At 35.2% G+C, this 24,050-nt stretch overlaps 1 protein-coding gene across 15 annotated transcripts in view; it reads left to right on the top strand.

Annotated features, from left to right (window-relative positions):
* The window catches only part of ST18 (ST18 C2H2C-type zinc finger transcription factor), a 173,683-nt gene that overhangs the window by 54,935 nt on the left and 94,698 nt on the right, over positions 1 to 24,050 (top strand). For 2 of the 15 annotated variants that reach the window (XM_074881147.1, XM_074881106.1), the window contains exon 1: positions 16,530 to 16,695. The exons of 11 other annotated variants lie outside the window; for them this stretch is intronic. The gene's annotated coding sequence lies outside the window, so the exon portion shown is untranslated. Of the gene's footprint in view, positions 1 to 16,529; positions 16,696 to 21,531; positions 21,624 to 24,050 lie in introns of those variants that run through there. 2 more of the 15 variants (XM_074881139.1, XM_074881114.1) reach the window with 2 other exon arrangements.

Raw genomic sequence — 24,050 nt, 5'->3', positions numbered from 1 at the left:
TTTCTGATAAACTGAAATTCTTGAAGGAAGGGATTTTTTCCCTGCTGATTCATCACCTTGGTTCCTGCACTGGCTAAGTGAACTTGAAGACTGCGTAAAACACCAGCTGAGGATGGTTTTCAAGGCTTTACCTTTGTGCTTTCAACCACTTTGGTTTCATGTGTTTCAGGCTGATTTTTTTCATAAAGTGTCAAGTAACATCAACAATTGCTAAAGTTATTCATGCTTAATCATTGGTTTCACTCACTGGTGAAAGCTCCCCTCACAGGCACCCTTGAGGAGCTGAAGTGAGATACCTTGCAAGAATATTGTTTCTTTCAAGCTTCCTATTCTTTTGAGCCTCTGTTATACCCATGTTACTAGAGTCGCCCTAACTCAAAGGTAGTTAGGGCTACTCAGTTATTCACTGGACTGTGAATAAAGCTCATAGCTTTTCCTAAGGTGAAAGTAATTAGCTCAGAAACAAGGAAATTCCAGGTAGGGAGGTGAAAATCCTGTGAAAACAATTGACGATAAGACTATGAGTAGAAACCAGGTCATCTAGTTCTTGGTCCTCTACCTAAAATATGAGATTATTCTTCTTTCTGTGCTTTGAAATGTCATCCCATTCATCAAGTTAAATATACAGTGGATTAATGATACGAGTGTGTTCTAGCCAAATTATTTCCCTTTTGAGGTTCTGTCATGGTAAATGACAATATTATTTCAGTAAGCTTTCATATTCTTTGTAACAATAACAGAAATTTGGACAATATTATGGATATTCATCAGATCCTTTTAATGTAGGTCTGATTTACAAATTGTTTGTTTCCTTTCTTCTGTAGATAGATGAATGTATTATTGGTGAATAAATGTTTCCATTATTCAATTAGTTGCATAGATAGTCAAATAATGTTTAATTATATGACCTATTCACATTTTTCCATCAATTGATACTAAAATACTCATGAGTAATTATTTTCATTATTCAACCAGCTCTTTAAATGATCAAATAATATTAAGTTATATTCAGTTATTATCAGCAAATGAAGCCATGAGTATTAGAGCATTGTTTTTCATTATTTGCTTCAATGTATTTACCTATTCCATGAACCTGTTTTGAGATGTTTTCTGTAAAAGTAAAATCTTTTGTATGTTCACACCATATTTCATCTTCAGTTTAACACTAAGACAAACTCAAATCAAGGAATAAACCTAATGGGCTGGAGGAGAAGAAAAGTACTGCAGTCCTCACTTCTCCACTGTTGGTATGGAGGTTGACCATTTCCGCTGAACCATTATTCTGACAATGGTTTAGCATATGCTCTTTTTTCTCCAATATGAAGAACTGTAGACAACCATTTCAATAAATAGACTCCCAGTATTTGTATTTTAGTGATGTTAACACTATTAGTTGGAATTCATTGTTCAGCCTAACGGCAGATTCATTTGCAAGTTACAGTCTTTTTCTTTTTCAAGACAGTTTCCTGCATTTTTCCACCTCTATTTTTGTTTGGTATATTTTGCTTTCAGTCTGACATGGTGTTCAAAAACCACTGCTATAAATATGAAGGAATATTAGTATAGGCACAAGACTGCTGCAGTGCACTTGACAGATGGAAAAGGTTTACAGTGAATTTATCATTGCCCTATGGTGGAGAACAACACTGTTCATAGATTAATGTTCATTTTATTACAGCCATATCTTACCCTCAATCTGTGTGTAGAACTCTCTCTGAAGTCATTTTGATCTGTGCATCAATCAAGGGTAGTATATGATACTTAGGGCCACATTTTCAAATGTCGGCACAGCATCTGGAAATCCTGTATCTTGTGTGTCCAAAATACTTCTTTATCTGTGCAAATATGGGTAGTTACAGGACATTTTAGTAAGTGAGATAGTTAAGCTGGTGGGTTTGAAAAATTCATTGATTAACTATTCAAGTTAAGTTCAGGCACAGGCTTAAACCAAGTATGCCTGATTTAAACCAGCTCTGCAATCCTTCCATCCACAACTGCATTGACAGCCATTTCTACCTGGCTCTATCATTTTACTAGGACAGTACAATCTAGCTGTGTAGTTCAGGATAATACCTCTTGTACAGCAGTTATATACATATGTGGTTATATATAAACCCAGTTAGTGATACCACAGTTCTGAACAAAATCTCTGAGCCCTGTGAAGGCTAATGTTAAAATTATTTCTTAAGAGTTTTGTAAAATTTGAGAATCTGACTATTTGTATTGTTTAGATGCAAGTAACTGCTATTTATCACCACTGCTGCTAACTCATACCTAAGATAATATCAGTAGAAAAGGGGTCCCTGGAACAAATCTGTGATAATCTCATACTTCATAGTATACAGTCAAATTAAATAAATAACAGTTTTGTTCACACTTGCTCAGTATGACCTCTATGATTTGTGAAATCAACAATGGCATAGGATTGTATTCTTCTAAATTGATATTATTAGAAAAGTCCTCTAACTGTTGAGATTTGAGAGAAATAATAGACCGTCAATATAATTTCCTGTATCTCCCTTTGTGATGCTGTAATGAAGTTATTATAGTTTGGCCCTTCAGCCTATGACAGATTGAATTTTCCATGACTTGATGATGTGACAAAGTCATTGCTCAAAGGCAAATATACTTTGTAACTGATAAACTAATGTGAATTAATTTATATTTCAAGTGAACTTTATGAAAAGATATCTTCATTTATTTTTTAACTCAAATTGAAATCCAGGCAATATCATAATTTAGTGGTTTCAAGAAAGCAATAAGTACAATCTGTGATGTGAAAAGAAGTATGACTGCAGGATTAGGGAAGTTTCAGAAGTTTAATCTTTTTTTTTTCTATGCTTTTGGACTGTGATGATGACCAATGTCCTTTTAAGAAACTTGAGCTGTATCATAGGCTGATTTAGGACAGAAGGAAGAACTGGATGCAAAAGTAATTTTCTCTTGTCGTGTTCATACGAAGAATATGTGAATTATTACTCTCAACAACAAAAGCTTTACCCAGATCATCAATTCACTTATTTCATTGCCTTTAGGCCAGAACTCTGGACAAGGGTTTGGTGCTGTCACATATCCTTTTCCATCTCATTTAAGTGATCTGGCCTCTGTTTTGGGAATGCATTTTTATTGTGCTGTTAAGCCCTGTGTCCCCTACATGAATATTTCATATATCTACTAAGTGCTTTTACTGAATATATTAGCCCCTGGTTTTCTCTTCTTTTTTGTTTTTTTGTTTTTTTGTTTTTTGTCATGCCTGTTGCCACAAATAAAATGGTAATAGTGGCCTAAATACACATGAATAATCCTTTATGGGATGGGAATTTTCAGATGCCAATAATAGCTACTTTGTCAGGTTTTGGCTAGGCTATTGAAAATGTTTAAACAAAATGTGTCCGTCATATTACGTAAGCATTTTGCTATTTATATCTGCCTTTACCAGTCCACAACAAACATAATGAGCAATAAATGAAGCAGTGGCCAAAAGACACGTTTATGACTCATGCAGATGCCAAGGGACCATCCTAATATGGGCACTGCCTGGCATTTCTGCTAGCAACAGACCAGGGTGTAACTCTTATTTGACAGTATTTTTTAAGTTTACAGTTAAAGTCCATAGACTTTACTCATCTTAATCTAAAGTAATGTTCAAATTTCAATTGACTTATTCCACTTAATATGACAGATACCAAGGGGCAGGCAACCCTGGCAGTTCAAACTAATATTTTACATCCAAAGCATGATATAAGCAAGAACAGAATTTGTCCTGAACTGTGGTAAAATGAAAATATGTAAGTGTGCCCATTTGCTACTATTCAGACTTCATCCTTTCTGTTGGAACTAAACTAAATTAACATTGGACTTCAGCCACACCTATTTTCTAAGAAGTAAACTTGGCTATGGTAACGACAAAGATTCATTGCATCATTTCACTCATTCTTGTGATGGCTATGATATTTCCCAGCAGTGAATCTGCTGATGGTTTATGCAGATTGCATCTATTGAGCTGAAAATATATGTACATGTCCCACAAGAAATTTTGAGATAAGGATGGAAATGAAACAAAGAATGAGTTCCTAAAAGGACAACAAGGATGCCTTATATTATGTTAGAGAGGAGATGGTCCATGTTTTTCTACCTATGTAGAAACCTCTTTCCCAGGTATGCTAACCAAATGTTTACAAAGAATGTGCTAGGGGACTTTCAACTCTTCTTTTTCTCCCATTCACACATTGGAATAGCAAGTCAAATATACAGGTGCTCCAGGGGATGTTCTTGGACTATCTGGATGTGGACCACCTGACAGATGAGCAGATTTACAGAACCTTTCTATCCTGTTAAATATTTCTTATTTCCTAATCATAGTTACGTGTCCTTCTACTGCTTGAAACAGTGCCAGTCTCCATCTTCAGAAGGTGCTGCAGGAACCAGTTTATCATAATTTAAAATCATGGTAGTCTTCTCTGTAAAATGAAAGATGTATGTGCAAGGCTTAGAAGTAATACAATTACCTTAATAATGTGCAGCTCTGAAATAATGTATTTCTTTACTTCTTGGCTACACAGAAGAAAGCTATGCTAACATTCTGAGTCCTCCTCTATTGTTACAGAACAACTTCAGATGAAGTCGGTTATATGATAATACCTGTCTGACAGATAAAATGCGTTGTATAATGTCCACTTATGCTGATACAAACTGCTTGGTTGATTCCCTGTTCTTCCAATGAGACCAGCCTCCTTTATTTCACATACAGAACCCCTTCAGCAAGACGTTTACACGAAGCTGTACAGTAGGATGTGATCTTTTCTTAGACAGGGAGTCAACTAAGTGGGATTGTTTGACAGAGAAGAGGAGCCCATATATTTACCACCATACATGTTTGGAATTTATTGACATCTCTACTTCAGACTGGAGTTTTGCAGCCAGTTTATACTAAAAGCTTGAAGCATGCTGAGTTCAATGGAAGTTTTTTTCATTAAAAACCTAGTGTTGTGTCTCAAGCCCTAGGTGTTTATTTGTTGACTTTTCAGAAATAAACACAATAAAAACTGGTTTTAAAGACAAAAAGAGGCTCCAAATCACCAAATGACATTTTCATCTATATGTTTTATTTTGTATTTATTTTTCAATCATCTGCATATTAACATTTGATTAGCAACCGCTTGTTTAAGAGAGCATATCAGGTTATCTGGCTGGAGATAACAAAGCATGTTTTCCATAGAGGCTTCCCGACTAGAGGCTACACAGATGTGCCTGAGTTAAAAGGATCTCACTGTCTACTTTGAGAAGTGTAGATGGCTTCTGTATTTAGAGAAAACTCATCTGAAGCATCATAAAATAAAATGTACGGAAAATATAATATTCCATAATTAAGATTTCTAATGAATTGCCTTGTTAATCCATACAGTGTATGCATGTTGCAAAATTTTCCTGGCTTAATTAGTGCACTTGATGATTATGTTTATTTCCTGATGTACACACTGATTAAGCATTGTCCATACACTGAGGCTTGAAGCGGGATCAGTCTACAAAATAGTACCTAGTCGTTTAACTGGAGACTCAGAATGCAAATAGATCAACTTATGTAAAATTAAATTAGTTCTAATAGAACCCATTTTGACTGAGCAGCTGGTGACACATTATAAACAGAATTCTCTTGTTATGTGAAATAAAAAGCTTCTGCTAACAGATGCTTATATACTTTTAAGCCACAAAAAATGTCATATTACGTTTAAGGTCTAAAGTTAATGAAAGAAAATAAATTCTGAGCTTGTTAGGTAACACTTCTGCACCGGGTCCCAGCACTGTTATTTGAATAGTGTGTAAGGTCAGCTAGCCCTTTGCAATGCTCCATGTGGGAACCTAAAAGTGAATAACTGCTAAATCATTAGTCTCACAGCTAGCACATTAAACCTGTTCTCTTTAACAAGCAGTGGCTATCAGCTGATTTTTGAAAAAACTATTAAAATGTTGGTACTGTCCCTTAAATCTTAATTATTTTGTTCTTCTAATAGAAACTGACTACTATGACTTTATTATTCTTTGGGAACATGATTTCAGACTGGTTATAACGCTCAAACTAGACATTAAGAGTTCATGGTGTGCTGTTCCTGGTCAATACTTGACAATGAACTGCACTTTTTTCCTAGGAATGCTGTCAGCCACACTGAAATGTGTTAAAGTCCCAGTGACAGGCCTTTTCTTAGTTACAGAAGGTCTAGTGGATTGTATGAATGAGGTAGGTGTGTTTTACACTCCTGGATGTGCAATTTATTTATGGAAAGTTTAAGCCTCTGAGACAAAGAACAGAATAATTTCAACACAATTAAGTAATTACGCAAGTGAGTAAGACATTAAAGGCCTAGATGTGCATTTTCTGGCTTTAATGGATTTAACTCTGATCATGGATTTAATTGAAGATGTCTTTTTGTGAAGAAATTATACTGGAACTTATGGGCTCTCTGGTTCCCGTTCTGTGTTTGTCAGTGCTTACCCCATCAGAATTTCTGCCCTTAACTGACTTTCTAAATACAGCAGCATGCAAATTAATGCATGCAGGTGCTTTAAAACATAACAAAATTAGTCATATCTTTAGTAAGTTATTTAGGAAAACAATCAAATTCTCCATTTTTACTCCATACCTGGTGCGTTTGTGATTTTATTTTGTTTTTCAGTCAATGTCACCTACTAAGCAGAATTAAAAATACCGGTTGATCCATTCACAGTCTAGTAGCTTTTTCTGGCCTTAGTCAATTTTAATTTAATATCAGTAGACTCTATGGAGTTAGAGGTCTACAGAGCTTAAATCATAATATTTTAGGCAACTCTTGCAGAACCTAGACGAGTATAGATAGATGCAAATCATAGTGATTTAAATCTCTAATTCTTACCATCATTTGAATAAATGAGCAATAAACCTTGATTCAAAGAATTGCATTTGTACTTACTTTCTTAGTGCGGTGTTGCACTACAAAGATGTGGATCTTCAACTAGCATGAAACTTATACTACAAATGCTGATTCTTTCTGACAACCTGGAAGATACACCAGCTTCACATTTAAATAGTATCATCTAAATGTACACTTCTTCAAATACTTATTTTGTGCTTTTTTTTGAGAAGGGAAAATGACATTTATTTTTTATTTAAGGCTCTTAATTTTTTACCCTCATAACTTGGATCACATTTTTGTATGGAAATGGGAATTCAATGTGGAATATATAAAATCAGACACTTCTTTTACATTTGTTACATAAAATTATGTTTTAGTTATATTATAAAAAGTGTTGAAACCTTCTGCATATAGAACTGATGTATTAAAAAATATATATATAATGTGGTCCATGTGTGTTTTAATGCTATATGACTAGTAAATGGTCTTTCACATGTTTAATCACACATAGATTTGAAGAGAAAAACAAGTTTTACTCTTTGTTCATGACCTGATAGATTTTTTTTTTCATTGAATGCCTAAAACAGAAAGAAAATACTCTTCTTGGATATGCAAAAAAGCATGATTCCAGTTGTCATTGCTAGTGATGTAAGAGCACCCTTTCGAAGTATGAAATGCTACACTCCTGTTTTCCAAACAATATTTTTGAACAACAATATTATTGTTTTCATTAATATTTGGAAAAGATAAGTTTAGCATGAAAGACAGTACTCTGAATACACGGTCACAAAATACATGTGTTACATGTTTAGGCAGTAATGTTAGGAGACACTATTTAATCAGGTGTCAAAATGCAGTGTGGATTATCTTTCAGACCTTTTAGATGCTAAAATCATTTTTAAAGTACATTTTGTCTTCAGATACCGTTCTTTATTCGATCATTTCAATTAATGTGTGTGTGTGAGAATTAAATTTTTAAACTAATTTCCTCCACAGTCACTTAAGATTTTAGTATTGCAGAAAGGAATTAAAATGCATGAGTCTTTCAGCAATACTCATTGGCATATTATAGTTCTGCTCCAAAGAGTCTATGATTAAAAACCCTGTCTTTTGTACAAGTGAACTTTTTGCCTAGTGTCCCTAAAAAGGTAAGAGACTTTATACTCAGTAGGTGTGCTTGCAAGTATGGTAGACTCTTAAATTTAATGCCTTAATGCAAGGCTCTTAAATTTGGAAGGATGCTCTGACCTATCAGTATAATGAAAACATTTTAAGGTATTAGGTTCACTAATCATAGACATAACACAAATGTTAGCGTGATGGGTTTTTGCAGATATTAGTAGCAATGGAGTAATAGATAATGGAGTTGAATCTACATCAAAGTTTTGGAGACCAGGGTATATGTCTGGATTTATATGCACTTAAATCTTTGCTCCATGGATGTCCATTTTCTCAAATTTTATCTCTTTTGCACTCATGAAGACATTAGGAAAAAAAATACTTTTAAATATTTAAAAACAATCTAAATTTATGCTTACATAATTCATTATTTTACATAATTTCATTCTTTTACTTGCTGTTGGTTTAGTTTTTCAGCAGCCTTTAATGGTGGTGAAGCATCCAGGCAACTAAAAAACATTAAATGCTGGTTAAACCTTTATGCAATAGAAACCGAGGCTAATAATCTCATACCTGGGCACAGGTTATTATGATCACAGTTTACATTCCTGACACTGTCTCTGTGGTCTCCCCCATTTTATGCCCAGAAAAAAGAAAAACAGCCAGCACTCATTCCAGACTGAAATTAAAACAGCCAAAAATCATTCTACCGTTAAGCAAGAAGACAATACAAAGCAAGCAAACTAAATCCAAATATGTTTAAATTGCTGCTTTAGCCTGCATGGTCTTTTCATATGATTCATACAAAAAGAAAAAGAAAAAACAAACTAAATTAGGATCACAGATCTGACAAAGTGCAAAACTTCATATTTTTTTCCCCATTTCTAAAATATATCAACTGCAAAATGTTGGTGTGCTAGATCAAAATTAAAACCACATGAAGTGAGATATCAAACTTCATGTGCAAAAGAACTAAGAAAGTTCCCAAGACACAACCTTAATTTAAAGAAGCAAAATTGCAAGAAGTCATGCAGAGCAGCATTCTCCTCTCTCCTTGGAAATGCACAGCTCTTTATTATGGAAAGGCAGTAGCCCCTCTGTAGTTAGGGTTGTAATCAACTTCTATTATAAGCCCTATTTTAGCCCCCTGTAACTTTGGCTTGAAAAATTGGAATACAAATTACCATATTTTCTCCAAAAGAAAAGAAGAATAGATGAGGATTTTTTTGTTTATTTGGTGAGGTGGGAGGATTAGGTTTTAATTTTAATTTTTTGTTCAAAATTGAGAAAACATTTCTTTACAGTTACAAAGTTTAAGTCACTAAGACAAAATGTTTCCTTTTTATTTTTTTGCTACCATATCTGCCCTTAGTAGTTGAAATTATTTACAAATAATTTGACAAAACAGTCCTATTCCTTTTTTTTGTCTATTAGGAGGGATGGGCCTAATTTTTCTCTTGGTGATGACAGTAACAACATTTTGCTGGTGACTTCTTGAGACATAGGACTGGGCAATCTGATCAACATTTTCAAAATCAATTCATATCTCCTAGTGTGGTATATACCTCAAAGTGAAGTATAAAGCACATGTTGATCTATCTGGATTTTTTGGGTAAGCGTTTAGTTTCTGGAGCTGTCCACATATTCTTTGTTGAAATTTCCAGCACAGAAGGAATGACTGAGTGTTAAATGAAAAGACTGCTGTTAGAAAGGCCAGAAAAAAACATATACTAAGTTACTGAATGCTACTGACCGCAGTGTAGAGATTGCCTAATGACACTGTGGTGAACACTAGCCACTCCCAGCATTCAGCCTTATTTATCATGCTTGGCTCATTTTCTAGGATTAGGTCCAGAATAGCCTCTGGCCATGTAGGCTGTTCAACAAACTGTGTAAGAAAAGAAAGCAAGCATAGTCCATGGAAACATACTTCCCTCCTTTTTCAGATAGTTGTTATCCCATTCTGGATCTAAGCATTTTAAATTCTTTATGATTAAAGGCCTGGCATTCTTGCAGATCTCATTGATTCATTGAGGGGGAAAAAAAAAAAAAAAGAAAAAAAAAATTATGGCTATCCCTTACTTTTGTGTAAACTGTTTAGAGAAGGTTTATAGTACTATTTCCATTCTATTCAAATGATCTCTTCAGTGTTAGAAAGAACAAATTTTTTCTTCCCTGAAGGCTTCCTTGTATTATGTATAGAAAGTTGCATATGTGCATTTATGAGTTTATATAAAAATGCATTTGTGCATAGATACTTGAAATCAGAGATTATTTTTCATGTACCTATTTATAGGGTGTTTGGACAGCCCAAAGTTTGTTGTACACTGCTATAATATTAAGAATTGTAATTATTTAATGTATTAATACAGTACTTTTAAATGCTGACAAGATGCATCAGAATGTAAACTTAGATGCAATTGTGACTTTATATACGCAATATTGCATACACAGGTGAATCTGACTGCAGGTTTTTTTCATGTAATGCTTAAGATGTGCATGTGTGATCATTGCGTGTCTTATGGTATAACTTGATTCTTTGAACATACTATAGTAAAGTTATTCAAAGTTTTAATAATATTGCAAGACCATTGCATTATTTTAAAAAATGCACTATAAATTTAGAGATTTTAACAATGAAATCTAACAAGTTTTTAAAAATATAATAGAAAAAACTGTACTAGGAAGATGGTTCTCCTGAACAAATCAGACTGTTTTCAGTAGGTTATATCTATAAAATAAATCCTAGAAATTTAGGAGCAGTAGGAAATGTATTACTCCTGTGCCAAAATACTTGAGAGCAAAAGAAGTAAAAAGATGCTAATATTTTATCTCTTTATATCCACACAATATACTTTAAAAAAATCTTTTTTTAACTAGCTGTTTTCATTGTGATAATTAATGTTCAGACCCTTTTGAATTTTGCTTCGCCATTTGGAATTATTAAAACCCAGGAACACTAAGATCACTATTTCTACAGTGTTATTAAGCTTCTCTTTGCATAATAAGTATGTTCTGCACATAAGCAGAGAGAACAGAAAATGATGAGCAGGGTTTCCCTGAACGAAGCAGCTGTCAGGGATCAGGTAAGACATTGATGGCAATAGTTGGAGTTTTGTGTATGTTGCTGAGAAAGCAGCAGAAGAGGTTGCCTAGACACTTTCCCAAAACATGGCTATCAGAATAAAAAACCTTTGGATAACCACAGCTGGAAGCCTAGGGAGTTCTGAGGACAAGAATTTATGCTGAAAGGCAGGTGTTCAGTGGATGAGGTTTACCAGTTGATTTCTCTGTTCTGGAAAAGGGTGGTTGGTATGTGAGCAACAGGAACAAAGTCAGGATCTTGCCTGCAGACAAGTCCAAATCAGAGAAGGGATGTTTCCTGAAGAGAACCTGGAATGCTGCTACTCGGAGGGCCATAGGCGGGCTTCAGTGAAAAGGCCTTAAGGAAAGTTATGAAGGGAACTGAAGTAAAGACACAGATGCACAGCCCAGGATATTTGTACAACTGAGTTTTGTACTTCTCAGGACTACATGGACAGTGAGATAAGTGAGCTTTTTGTTAAGATTTCCAGGGCTCATTTTTCTCTGTTGGAAAGAATGATTTTACCAAACAAGATTTATTCTGATGCTTGAAATACTCTCATGATACAGTTTTCAGAGGCTAACACTGGAGGTGTTAAAGGTGTCACCCCTACTTCTAACAACATTCGTGATGGTGTCCGAAAGCTAGGAATGACACATACATACATAAAATAGGCAGAAATCAGATCAGTAATTTAGAAGTCAAAAGTTCTCTAATATAAAGTTGACCTAAAGCAGAGTCTTTTTTTTGCTTTTTGAGTCAAGACTTATATAACTTGAAAACTACTAAATTATGACATGAACTGACATTGTGACTCAAAAGAATTTTTCTGTCTGATCAGCTTTCTAAATAGCAAATGAAAATCTGGTAGTATCCATAATCAAAAGTTTCTTACCACAGCAGCAATATCATTATTGGTTTTTTTATTTATGCATTTAATAATACGATGATTGGAGAAAGATGTGTTTCAGGGCTTTTTTTAATTAGCAGCAAGAGCTAGGAAAATTTGTTACTCTTAATATTTAGCCCTATTATGGGATTTTTTCTGAAAGACTTAATCCATATTTGACATCACCTGCACCTAATTTTCAGTGCTTATTAAATAACTGCTTTCAGTTACTTATTAAGGCTATATATTAAAGTAAATAAGACTGCGAAGAGAAAAATATTTTCATTTCTCAGTTTTAGATCAGCCTGAATTTCATAGAACTGTAACTCAGAACAGCAATATTCTAATCTCCCTTTCAGTGATGTACAATCCCAACAACAAAATCCATTAAGAATGACTTTTTTCATCCTTTAAATAGAGAGTTGTCCACAGTCCCCTGAGTATTTTTATAGAAAGCCTAAGAGAACTGGGTGCATGCCTGCACTACGAGGCTTTGAGAAAACTCACCTGAAATATCTGTTTCCAGCTTTCTGTGGTAGAATCAACTAACAGGAAAGGAGTACTCCAAAATTCGCTGTCTTTCTCTAGGGTACTGTTAAATAAACACTTAAGAAAAAAGATAACTAGAGAGAAAATGAAATCTTTCTGTTATTTCAGTGAATGGAGTATTTCACAGAGAGCATGCTGAAAGCCTTAACATTCCATGAGCCAATATATAGGTTTATTTGGATAATCATTCCCTTGTTAATATTAGGTCAGGTATCTTTTCTTCTTCTTTCTTTTTATTCCTCTAAATTGACACTTCTGAAGTAATATGATGTACAAACATGGTTAGCACATTTTCAAAATGTCATTTCAAAGTTGAATGCTTAATGACTTGTAGTTTTTCTGCTATGAATGTATTAGGCAGTTTTCCTCAGCACAAGCCTGCTAACATAACTCACTCCAGGCTGATTTATTATTTTTATTCAACCAGGTGCTACATGGGTTTGGCAACTTTGCCAACACTATTGTCTATAATGACTCTGCACTTGGTGCTTGATGATGCCAACACATGCAATGAATTTACTGGCACCAGCAGAGAATATTTCATTCCCTTATCTCTTTGTGAAGAATCAAGATTCATCTCCCATACTGCCTGCTATCCAATACATCTCATGTAGTCTCTTTTATTTCTTTTACCTCTCTGTTTCCAGACTGTTCAGTTATGATTCTGCTGAGCTAATAGCTGTTCTTAGAAGTAGAAATATATCTGTTATGTTGAAGTTTCTTTATAATTGTGTTTACTGTTTATTTTTCCTCTTGTGAGGTCTCTTAGGCATCTCTACTTTGTTCAGAAGTCTGTATCATAAACAAGTTTTGTCTTTTTAAATTAGATCTGGAGTATCGCTTGGCAATATGTAGGAATACAGCGAGTACATTTATTTCTGCAGAGGAATGAAAACTTTCTTTTTTTACTGTAGCAGTCTCTTCTTCCTAACTGTGAAGATAAGCTAAATTCAGGTGAAAACATTCACAATTTTAGTACTATTCAGTACAATATTCATAGTACTAATTTAAAGTTCCGTGCTGTTTTTGAAGTTTCCCATGAACTTGAATAGCAGCCAAATAACTGCTGTACAGTCTACAAGGAAGTTTTTTCTGTCAGTCTTTGCTGTGTTTTTTCTGGTATATTACACCATTAATTTACAATTTTGTTTATACTCTTTGAAGAGTATTTTATTTATTAATAGAAGACTATAAAGTCTGGTACCTGAGTATTAGTATTAGATCCACACAAATTCTTACCACCACAAGACTGAATGGTACCTAGTGCATATTGAAGTGCACATTTATTTCATTTGTGTTTCTGCAACAAGTCATCACTCTCCTATTAGATTTCATTTTTTCCCAGGTGAGTAGTTTGAGGGATAATTTAACTCTTTCTGTATCCTTTTCTTATTCTTGTAAACTTTGAGCCTCTTATTGCTTAGAGGGTCAAGATAGGATGACTTGCAACTGAAAGTTTTGCTAACTTTGAAGCACTTACATCATAAGTACATATTTTGTTATTTAAATGAATTCTCAACACAAACAATCCAATCTTTACCAGTTTATCATTACTTACTGGATTGTAAACCATGCAAAAAGCAAAGTTCTGTTAAATCTGAACTTACTTAGGATTGATTTAATGACAAAGGGGTTTTTTTTTCTTACTTATGTGTCTCAGTGGAATGTGAGAAATATCTTCTAAATCCTTTTTTCAGCAAGCAGGTTTTAATATGCATAGCACTACAACCATATAGATAAGAATCAGACAGGAAAAGATAATCTATATCTACAAATTTTACTCATTCTCTCATCACATGTTCTTCCTGTGATGTGAGAGGATCTGAACAGCTTCGTTAAATGAGTTCTACCTTTAAGATGAGACAGTTCACAATCCAGGATGATACTTAACACTGGAAAATATAAAGACAGTGACCTAAATGCCAGTCTCACTCCATGATCAATTAGGCCCATGCACAGCAGATCACAAAAAAAAAAAAAAAAAAAGAAAAAAAAAAGGAAAAAAAAAGGAAAAAAGCTCCATCTGGTTCAGAAGACAGTGGCCAGTCCCATAAATAACACAAGCTGTCAGGAAAACATCATTCCTATAGTACTCTGTGTATTGGCTTTCTGTCCAACTACAGATCCACTAACAAGGAGCTTCAGAGCTTTGCATAGGCTTGGACCACACTCATGTCTTCAGCTCACCATAACAGCCACATTCATGAGTGGTGCAGGGTGGAAGAAGGTAAGAGTGCTGGGCACTGTTTAAGCATATGATAAGTAAATAATAGTTCTGGAAGTTTACAATATTGGTGCAGAACAGAAATTGCCTGCATTTTTTTTTTTACGTGGAGGATTTGCCTTCACAAAAATTGAAGACTGGAAATGCTAATACAGAACATGAGCAATGCCTAGGTGTGTTGAGCCCTCCCAAAACAGGAGGAGGATCCACAGGCCCATCACTGCCTCTGGAATTTTCTATCACTTGCCTCAAGTGTTGTCTCACCACCCGGTTTTCCTCCGGGGGGTGTAATGTCACTTGGTGCCTCCTCTCTGGCTTCAAATTTACACACCACTTCTGCTCAATGTGTGTGGGTTCCAAGGAAAGGAGTGCAAATTATTTCAACAATCTCATCAATTCTGAGGAATTCTCTCATGTGAGGGGTAGCAAGTTTCCTTGGTCCAGTTCTGCACTAAATCTCTAGCACATGATGAGGCCACCACTTCCCAGAGTGTTTTGTCAGTTTTACTTAAACATCCTCCCCTCTACTGCAGAGGGAGACAAAGGATTCTCTATTTTTCTAAGGTCTCCCCTGGGGAAAAGAACAAAAGACATACCGTTTCTGTACATATAGTTTCTTAGTTAAACATACAGTTCATAGCTGAACTTTATTTCTCAAGAATCATATGGGTACTCGCATGCTCAAAATATTAAAGGATGTGGAAGTTTTGGCATGAACTGGGTGATGAGGGGCTGTGGATATTTTGTTTGCTCAGAGGTAAAATGGTGATCCCCACTATTTCCTGTTAATCTGTTGAAGATAAATAGTAAATTGCTGCATTTATTTCTTCTCTCTGGTTTGCATTTCGAAGGCACACAGAAAATTCACTTTGAAACATTTCCTTAAAGGCACATGATAAATCCCTAGGGAGAAATTCACAGCCTGAAGAGAGCCTTGTGCTTGGGTTTGATAGTGACAGATAGCAGTGGAAATACAGTACTTGGTGCTCCGAACTCAGAGACCATTATGTGTGCAACTCACAGTGAGACCATGGCAGAATAAAGCTTCCCCCCAGCCCCACCCAGAAGTGTGGCTGCCTTTGTAATTTTAATTGGTCTGTGTTTGTGGAGTGGGGCCTCTATTTACTTATGGCTTGGGGCTTCTGTTTACCAAGCCTGGTGGAGGCCAAGTGTCATATCACTGAAGCTTAGTTCCTGCAAGCTCTCCTGCTATATCTTGAGGCACTTTTCTTTTCAGTATCTGTGCCTGTCTAATTCGCAAGCTTCTGTGAAACAAGCACAGGAGGGTACAAGGCCTACAGGGAGGAATTACACCTAATTACTCAAATAATTGCTAGGCTGTTGCCTTCTTAGTCACTGAAAATAATTTCCAGGTCCCTGGCTTTTATAGATAGTCTTCTAGAGGCAGGAGGACACAGCCCCCTTTTTAACTCAGCCCATTCACTCACAAAATCAGAACACTCGAGCCTGCAAAATTAATAAGCACCACTTCCATTACATATATTTTAGGTTGTTGTTGCCGTGGCGATAAAGTCAGGGACATTGAATCTCCTCTGTTGAGCCATTGTTATCATCCCTGGCCATCTGCTGCAGAGGAGTGATATTCCATCTCATTTGCATGATGACTGATATATGGGAGGTTTGGAAGGACATATGCCACAGCAATCATGTGATGAAAATTAAAGTGAAAGTTTTGGGCCCAGAGCCGAAAAAAATCTGTGTATGCGCATGAGGCTGTTGATGTGCAAATGTGAATCATATTGAGAAGGTTTGAATAGGGAGGTGTGACGTAAAGAGGGGACACAAACGCAGGTGCTTATCTCTAGGCAGTCAAAGGCACTGGATGTCATATCATGGGAACTACCTTTCAAAGACACAGCTTTAGTGCACAGTTCAGCACACAAGGGAGGAGAAACATATAAGTTTTGGAAACAAAAATAAAGTAAGTTTAACAACTTTTTCACACTATTCTGAACCCATTGATGTTTAAGCAACTTGTACTATTAGTAACTTTCTGTCTTTTCTATTGTTTGTGCTCTTATTTTGCAAAAAACAAAAAATCCTGTCCATATATCAATGTTGAAAGCTTGGGAGATTTGTATTAAGAAGTTTGAGGGTTTTTAATCCATGTTTAAAATGCTCTTTGAAAACTTTTCTTTTTGTTTAAATGACACTAATACTGTTTCTTCCACAATGTATGCTTGGTCATTATCTTAAATGCTATTTTGGGCCTCAATTAAAAAATAGCTACTTGTAGCTGCTTTGAGAAAGCTTTCTGAACAAAATGTCATGGTGTAATTGCATTTATACTGCCTCAGTAAAGCCTTTGTTCATATACATTTTACAATTGTGCAAATTTGCAGCTCTAGCTATTTGATTTGAGGAAATGATCACAAGAACACTTTTCCTCTCATTTTGAAAAGTTACTGAACTTAAATACTACCATTGAAAAAAAGAGAGGGGAAAAAAACGAGACGGGAGAGGGAGAGAGTGGGACCAATGTATTTGTAGAAACTGTTCGATAGATGCAGGTTCACTTGCAGTTATGTATTACACACCAAAGAGCTTTCTCATGATGTTTTAGAATGCTTTAAAATCATGCGTAATGTTTTTAAAATGAAGACTGTTGATCAATATATTTAATAGCATTACTCTAAGTGAAAAAGGGTCCTTCAAAGCATGACATTTCAGTCTTTTAAATTATTTGGGATTCAGAGAGTGAATTGAGAGCTTCTGATTAAAAAAGCAAATACTGTACTTTAGAATGAATGTCTGTGTCAGGAAAATCTTTAAAAAGTTAAATGACAGTAATATCAGGCAAGGTTGAAGAATGAAATGGACCTTTTGGGACAACATTTTGCAGGAGGATGATTTTTATGAAATAGCATTTGATGCTAGAGAAAGTCTGTTTAACACTCTGATCAGCAATAGCTCTCTCTCTCTCTGACTTTCTTTTGTCTTTAACAAAGCACTTAGTTCAGATGTTTGTCTTCCTTCATATGTAAATAGCAAGACAATCTTCTGCAAGGTGCTGTTAATTTTTCATTTAATAGACTATAAAAGCACAAATCCCAGATTTTATCCTTAAACTATATGGGGTGAACTTTGTTAGTTAAGGATCTTTTTAAAATACAGAATGACCATTTATTATCTCTTTTGTCAATTAAATTAGTTAAGTTAATTGCGTAGATGTGTCTTCTTTGGTTTCACTGTGCAATGGTTTTGTAATTCTTGGGGAAAATTACAGCATTTGTGATGAAAGCCTTCTCTGAGACAATAATATATTTCTGTTATAAGGTGGCTAACAGATAATCCAGATTCAAAATGAGGAATTTCTAAATATAGGCTTTGCCTCTTAAGTTCCCAGTTTGGAGCATTTTATTTTTACTTGTAAATATCATCTGCGTATTATAGTACTTTCATGCCTGCAGGCTAAGATTACCAGTCTTCCTTTTTTTCCTCCTCCTTCTAAATATTCAATTACTCAATGGTAATTATTATTATGTGGCCTTCTTGGCTTACTGCATTATTAGATTAATATAGATTTCTTGTGCCAAATTAGCGGAAATCACTGTTATACACAACAACGAATCACTTTTTTTTTTTTTTTTTTTAGTTTTATTTACTTTGTTAAATAACAGGAAGACTTTGACATCATGAGATTTTATTCTTGAGACTTTCAATATAACATGTCTTTGAAAGCTGAGCAGGAGAGGGCGTATTTTTGTTTTGCTTTTTCTTTTCTATGTTTCTAATAAGTAGAAACTTTCGTTAAATTATAATTTAGTTTGTTCAAAGACCTATAAATAGGGACCTTTGTGAATGAAATTACAGTTGAAGTCCCTTGATCTCTGGTTATTGTTTCAGAGGTGTGTAGCAGAGGTAAGAAAACCTAAAATGAAAGAAAAGGAGCTGTCCAGGGTACTGCAGCTGATTAATATTTCCTGCTACTGTACAGAAAAAAATGTTTGCTGAAGTGTTCACAAAACTTCCACCATTTGCTACTGTTTTTTTTCTCTTCAGAACTAGACAAACCTTATGTTGATGTTAACTATAAAAAATATGTACACAAAACTTATTTTTATGTCATGTTTCTGTGAATAGCACATACACCCTCAGATCACAATAACTTTCACAAATTGCCTATTAAAACTAAATTTTTATGTTAAGGTTTTTGTCAAAGTAACAGATAATAAAACTTTTCCAGTCTAAATCAATCTTTGAGTATAACACAAATGGTTTCTATGGTAGTGCCATAATGTAAACAAAACAAACAAAAAAAACCCCAGATCCCAATCTTGCATTACTTGATTGCTTTTGAAATGAATTCTTGTCCTTATGTGACCTGAAATGTGTGGTTACAAAGCTATAGAAATCCAAACGATCATATTTGTTTGATATGAAATGAAAAAAATAGTTAAATTGAAAGTTTAACATCATGAAATTCAAAATCCCAAGCGGTATATAAACATTAAAAGAAACTTTGGACTGCTAATCCTAGGAAATGAGTTTTATGGATTGAATTCAACAAGGCTTCAGAAATGGTTCCATCTGCTGCCTAGCAGCTGGTGAAAGGATAAATTTAATTCATTAATTCATTTGGAAAAAAGGATCCAAGTAGTAAAGACTTCATTGCTCATAATGCACATAGGTGGAAATCAAAACTGAAATTAGGTCCAGTTGATCATCTTTGATAATGAGGAACATTTTCTTTGTTATTGTTATAATGATCTTGATCGTGAAGTTGACAGTATATTGACTATATGCTGTTAACGGGTATATTTACGTTTCGAAAAGTTGATAACAGTTCTGAAGTTCTCTTCTGGGAGGAACATCCCTACTTTGGAGGTTACAGATTGTGTAGGTTTAAAAAGCTGGAATGTTTCACTGAAACAATATTGCTGTCTTTCTATGAATATCTGCAACTTCTTTCTAATTAAGTCAGTTCAGGAAAACAAAATAAGGTACCATTAAAATTAGAAAATGAACTTATTCACAGTTAAGTCACCATAATAATCCAAAACCAGAATGCCAAAAGTAAACAGTTTATTACTTTCTTTTCCTTTGCTATTAGAGTCACAAGCTTCATCTCATCTTTGCTGTTTTCACCCATTTTCTTTTCATAATAAGTGTTAAAAACTTAAGAGTAAGAGTAAGAAGAAAAAGTATAAACTAAGGACTGAGAAAGGGCAATATTGAAATACTGAGTTTTAAAGGCAAAATTAATTGGACAAATGCTTCAATAACAACTTGACATTTAAGTCCTAGCTATAAAGTTATCCAAATTATCACAACCTCCAGATACAGATTTTTTTAAAAAAGTAGTTGCCTCTACTTCTTTTAATCTAAATCACAAGCAGTGAGTGCAAAGTTATCTACCATGAGATAGTCAAGTGACAAAGGCTCTTGTTCACCTTATATCAGGAACACAGGTAAATGTGCACCTCATTACTTGCTGAGGCATATACAGAACTGATGAACCTGTTATCCTGAAACCAGTTAAAAATCTGCCAATGCCTTTTTTCAATGTTTCTGCTTGAGATGGTGATTTCATGAATGATATTTGGCTTTTCCCATTTCCTCTGTAGCCCATAGCTCACTGTGGTGGGTTTGTTGGATTTACTATAAAGGTTCTGTTCGCACCCTGTGGGTTGGGTTAAGAATTAGGATTTATGCATTTACTTCTACTGTTGCATTGTTTATACAGCTTTGGTTTAGTTTTGATCCCTTTTTTTTTGCCTTTGAGGCTCTTCCACAGTGTCAGCTGCTGACTGATAGTAGGAGAACGGCCTCGTGGTGTGAATGAAAGGGACCTAGCGGTTGGTAAACAGAGATAAGGAATAAATAGAGCACAGGCAAAAGGAGATAGTTCTGTGGGAGCCCAGATTGCCGCCAGTCTGTTCAAGTGAGATGCAGTGCCTGTCCTTTTCCCAGATTAAATTAGTGTGCGAAATCTCCAGTGACCTCCTCCCCTTCTCCCCATACTCTTTAGCCAAGCTGAACAGCCTCTGCTGTAAAGTATTCATTTTACCCAGGGACAAGTTGGACAATAGAACTCTCCCTGTTACTTATGGACAGCTGTAGTGATTCATAGGGCTTTTCAGCATTTAATTTTTCATAAGAGTTAAAAGGGTTTTACCTTGTAACTGACGAGAGTTTAGAAATGCAAAGACGCCAGCCCTGAGGTTGCCTGTCGTAAGGAAGTTAATAAATAAATATCACCCCACCACACACACACATATCCCCTCCCCAATGTGTGAAAGGCTGTGTATTTTGTTAGTGCTGCTCTTCTTATTTAAAGGGGTTTAATTGTGATAACATGATTACACTGAAGCATGAACTGCATGGAGAAATTAACAAGCAGAGACACAGCAATATGCAGGGCCCCCAAGGTTCCCTAAATTAAAGGTGACCAGTGCAAACCCAGTGAGTGCCCTTTTCCCTCTTTGCCCTTGCTTTTGCCTACAACTCCTATCAGTTTATTACCTGCAAATAACTCCCAGGAAAGAGTAAACCCTCATGAGATACCTCTGTGGTCCCGTATTTTTTTTTTAGTGATTTACTGCAAATATATTCAGCATTTTGACTGATTAAATAGACCTTCGGCAACCTTGAGGGTCACTGTGTAGAGTATGTACATAGAAAATGCATCAGCCCATTGTACCCTGGCAGCTAATGAGATTGGTCGTTAAGTAAATGACACAAAGCCTACAAAAAAAGCTTAGCAGCTCACTAGAGTATCACAGAGTGTCCCTGCACACCACACAACGACACAAACAGTGGACTAACCTAGCCCACCCCTGCTTTATTCTACATCACTGCTTCCCTGATGTCAGCGTGAGAGGCAGAACAAAGGCTAAAAGGCACACGGTAAGTCAGTCTGACAATTATGCCCTAGGGAGAAAGTAGAGCAAATCTTAGCCTAACCATGGGGTTGAAAGTCCGTTTCTAGACAAGTAGGTCATAATGAAAGGATTTTTTTTTTCCCCCCTGTCACTTCATGAAGGGGAGAAAAATGTCTCTAGAATCAAGGTTGGGTTTGTTTCTTGTTTGTTTGTTTCCTTTTCTCTCTGTCTGATTCGCCAGCTTACAAAAGTTTCTGGAATTCCGAAAGTAACGTGAAACAGTATGTTTTGTGAACTGGATATTGCAATTACAGCGTAATGAAATATTATTTGTAAGAACTGCCACACAATAAGCACTGCCTCAGATGTACATTAATGTCTGATGAACTTTACAGACAGAAAGTTTCTTTTTACTTCTCTGTAAAAATCTGCTGAAAATGTGTTATATGTATGAATACACATTTCAATCCACTAGCCAGCTACTTACACCACTAAATACCTGGTACAGTTTTTATAACTATGCAGATATAAATGAAATTGTTACTATAATTTTGGGGTGTTTTTTAAAACAGGTTTTTACATGATATCTCTCTCAGTGTCGTCTTTTACGTGAGCTGAAATTAAAGAGTTGAAGATTGCTGTTAAACAGTTACACAGTCATTACCTTTTTTCTTTGCACAGCAGCCAAATATTCAGCTGATACAAAAGCAGGTGCCTGCCTGTGTAACCAATGATAAAATCTTTTCTAGCAGTGTTTCAGTTTAGTATCTCAGGACCCTTTATTTTGCTGAAAAATGGCAACAGGAAGTTGCCAGAAAGTCTTGTTTGCATTGATAAAATGTTTCTGTCTGCTTTGCACTTTGGAGCTCAGGGGATGTTAGGTTCAAACCGACATGATATTATTGCAAGATGCCTGTGTGAATTAAGTAATGCTTCTTCCCACCCCCCCAAAACCACTGAAAACCATATGTTTTAAGAATGCTTTCTCAAAGAGACAGTTAAAGAAGTGGGGTTTAGATATCAGCCTGCATTACAGTTGTTTTTTTGTTGTTTTGCTTTGTTTTGGAAGAGTTATTTAATTTGGGAAAACACTTATCAATATATGTGTATTTAGATGTGTCAGGATAACCTGTTCACTTAATTAAAACTCTGCATAGGTCACAGAAGTCAGTTCACTACGATATGTCGCTTACCCAGGGACATCTTTTTTACTGCCTGGACAATACAAGTATCATCACACCTTATAGAAACTAAGACAAAATGTGATATTTTAACATATGCATTTGATGATTCCTTGCAAAGGGTGTGTGTGTGAATGCATATATATGAATCTGCATGTGCATATTTATATAAAAAGTGTACATATGCAAAAAACTATGTTCACCTATATAGTATCCCAGTTCACTGAAACTCAGTATGTATTAAGTAACAGTTATGTTTGCTTTTGCATTTCCCAATAATTCCAATTTAGGAAATTTAATGAGGAAGTAACCGGACATGAGTAAAACTTTGTATTTAAATTTATTTTCCATATTTTTAAGGTGTATGCATCTCAGCAACATGTTTTCTTTATGTTATCTCAGAAAATATGATATGCATGCATCAGAAAACAAGCTTGCTTTCTCAGCTAAATCCTGTAATTTATACCTAATTGAATTGAACAGCAGAGATTTAGTAAGCTACAATGGTACAACACAGTTTTGCTCTGAACTTTGCTAATTGATATTAAGTTTTCAGTTCATTTTAACAGGTAAGATTTGAGGATATTTTATATTCAGGTGCATCAACACAGCTTTTAAAAATGAGCACATCCCTATCACACAGTCATCATGCTTTTTACATACCTATGTGAATGAGGGTGAAGGGTATTTGATATTTCAGCATTCACCACATCAGTGAATAATAAGTTCAGATGTCCTTTACCCTATTAAAAGTAGAGAGTGATTTCATAGGGGTAATGCACATGCAGCAGTGCTACAAAAATCATACTGCTACTGTAATCCGACAGGTCGAGCCACAGTAAGTTTCAGTAGTTTTTCAGAGCTACACTTTTTTGTTTTCTCTTGTCTGTCATTTCTTTGGTACACCTAAGAGAAAAGGAAAATAAAACATGATTTCTGATAATTAATGTCTTTCATCTGATCTCCCTGATAAACTATGCAGCACACCAGCTTTTTAGAAATAGACTTTTTTGACTTTACAATCCAGCATAAGGCCTTTGTCCATATCTTTGTGCACAGTTCCAGGGGACAAGAGTGTAAGTTGTGCGTGTCGTTCTGAAAAAGTTTATGGCATTATACAGTTGATTTGAATAATTCTAATTCAGTTTTCTGCACGTTTATAGATTTTCAAGCCAGTAATCCCAACATATCTGATATTCCTCATGAGCAGATATCTCCAAGGTCAATCACAGACAATCATCCCGAAGGCCTGGTTCTGTCACTCCAAAACA

Source organism: Strix uralensis, chromosome 1, assembly GCF_047716275.1.
Source record: "Strix uralensis isolate ZFMK-TIS-50842 chromosome 1, bStrUra1, whole genome shotgun sequence".
NCBI lineage: Eukaryota > Metazoa > Chordata > Aves > Strigiformes > Strigidae > Strix > Strix uralensis.
This window is presented reverse-complemented; position numbering and strand designations above follow the sequence as displayed.